This window comes from Odontomachus brunneus, unplaced genomic scaffold (genome assembly GCF_010583005.1).
Source record: "Odontomachus brunneus isolate Ranch 3 - 2012 unplaced genomic scaffold, Obru_v1 Obru_scaffold_089, whole genome shotgun sequence".
NCBI classification, from domain to species: domain Eukaryota; kingdom Metazoa; phylum Arthropoda; class Insecta; order Hymenoptera; family Formicidae; genus Odontomachus; species Odontomachus brunneus.
This window is the reverse complement of record NW_022639539.1, coordinates 1,109,134-1,111,784: the sequence shown is the minus strand read 5'-3', so window position 1 is coordinate 1,111,784 and position 2,651 is coordinate 1,109,134. Positions and strand designations below refer to the sequence as shown.

At 29.7% G+C, this 2,651-nt stretch overlaps 1 non-coding gene across 1 annotated transcript; it reads left to right on the top strand.

The window, feature by feature from the left end:
• The first annotated feature begins 397 nt into the window (after positions 1-397).
• Trnas-gga lies at positions 398-471 on the top strand. Its single transcript has one exon. It is a non-coding gene; the product is annotated as a tRNA-Ser (tRNA).
• The last annotated feature ends 2,180 nt before the right edge of the window (positions 472-2,651 follow it).

Here is a 2,651-nt window from a genome sequence, read left to right as displayed (position 1 = left end):
TACGTCGTGTTGCGTTCTCTACCAGAACGTAACATCCAGACGTAACAATAGAAAGCTCCTGAATAGATTTAACTAATAGTGAGAAATTAGCGGCACATAAGGAGTAAGCACGGATGTCTTAGTGCTATTAAATACTAATATTATTTTTTAATAATATTAATATGATTGTGGGAGGATAAAAATGTCCATTATGTCAAACGTACGTATCGAAATTTTCTCTTCGACTAACGTACGGAGAATCACCTTCCATACTTAGACCGACCCTTGAGCATCGGTAGGAAGAATATGCTATCTCTCTCTCGTATAATAACATCTCTTATGAGGTCGACTCTTTGGTTCTCTCTCAACTTACATCTTAGAGAGTTTATAAACATTGTGTTGCGAGATTACTGTCGAAGCCTCGGTGGCCGAATGGAAAGGCGTCCCGCCCGGAAAGTGGGGAGGTTCCAGGTTCGAGTCCTGGCGGAGGCAGTTTTTTCGCAACATATATAATAAAAGGAATATATTTGAGTCTTCGGTTTAATGGGGGTTTTGGGATTTTAATTAAAATATATATTTAAATTCGGGACTCAAGGATCGGTCTAAGTATGGAAGGTGATTCTCCGCGTACGTTAGTCGAAGAGAAAATTTCGATACGTGCGTTTGACATAATGGACATTTTTATCCTCCCACAATCATATTAATATTATTAAAAAATAATATTAGTATTTAATAGCACTAAGACATCCGTGCTTGCTCCTTATGTGCCGTTAATTTTTCACTATTAGTTAAATCTATTCAGGAGCTTTCTATTATTTCGGTTTAATTCTTAGCTCATTTTTAGATGCAAACAGAATTCTTTTCACTGAACTGAACTTTGAAGAATTCTTTTTGCATTTGAAAATGTGAACTCAGAATTGGTAACATATTTATAATATACGACAAAATTTTTTGAATTTTTCGTAATTCTCTGTGCTATCTGGGAGGACACGAAGAAAAAAGGCAAGATAGAACAATGAGTGACTTGTTTAACCTTAAGATGAAATTTATTCAAAGTTTATTAACAATTTATTCAAATTTTATTGAGAAATAAAATAAATAGCTGGGAAAAAATGTGAATATATAATTGTATTAAATTATAATCATATATAATTACATATGATTTATATTTGAAATTTATTTATATCCAGAGTAACGTCAAATAACTTTTTAATAACTTTTTAATAATGTCTCTAACATTAGTAAGGCATTTTTAAATGTAAAATTAGGTAGAAATCATGTCTTGCTACCTAAATATATGGTTTGCCTACAAGACTGTTCAAGTGATAAGCAAAAATATTCTTAGGTTACATTACTTCTTGACATATTGTATAGACAACACATAAAGGCAGTTATGCGAAGAAATTAAGTCGTTTCCAGAACGTATTCTCCAAAGAAATAGAAAAAACTACTGTGCAAGAATAAGTAATATGCTAAAAAGGTGGACACAAAATTATATGGTATGACTAAAAAATCTTTGAGAATATTAGCATTTAAATTAGCTGGAAAAAACAGTATTGAGCATTTATTAACTTTTATTGGTACTATTTATTGCTTTTTAGGTATCCATAAAAATATGATTTTTTATATATTACAATCGATTATTAGACTTTTATTTGGTATTCTATCTTTCCCATATTTTTTGGACAAGTCAAAAATTGACACTACTTTTCTTTTTGTTATTTTTCCATAAGAAAATGTAAGAAATATATTTTTTCTTGTGTTAACTTTTAAGAAAATTGTCCAAACTATATGCCATAAGTTATCGTTTTTGAAAAATAATTTTATTTTAACCATGTTTTTACGACAAAACGTTTAAAAAAGCGTTCCATCTTGCCCGCTCTTCGCTTATAGAAATAAAAGAAAAAACAAGACGATATAATTTAATAATTTTTAATTAGTATTCGTGTTAGTTGCACTCGGTCCTATTTTTTATTTAAGTGGAAAATACGACGAGTATATGCGAGTATGCATGATTATTTTTTAGCATTATTGCTCGTTTTTAACATTCTTTTTTCAGTTAGTGAGTGACATAATGTTAATACGTTCCTCTTTTACTCAGTTTCGTCTTAATACAGATCTCATTGAAATGAAAGTGAGTAAAAGAGAAACGTATTAACGTATTTTCACTCACTAGCTGAAAAAAGAGTGCTAAAAAGGAGGAATCTGCTCAAAAATACTCATGCATACTTGCGTATACTCGTTATAATTTTTCGCTGGATGCACTGCACGTGCTTCAGAGTGCAAGAAACGACTATAAAAATTAAGAAACGGGCTAAAAGTGGGCCACATGAAGATAAAAACAGTGGAATATTTTTGTAAGGGAAGCTTATACATTTTAATGAACATGTTACTGCAATCTGCCATTAACCTTACAAGATGAGCTTACATTATAATATTGTCATAAAGTTAGTATAATCTTCAATATTTCAGTAAACTTACGTGTAATTATTTCACTTTTTGTGTATCCTGAAAATATTACAATTGTAATATAGTTTATTAATAATCACTTAATATACACATTTTTTTATATACACGAACTTTTTTTATTAAGAAAGTAAATATAACTAAATAAGATAAAATATTATTTATAAAATTAATCCTAAGTAATATTTACTACATGCTTCAAATGC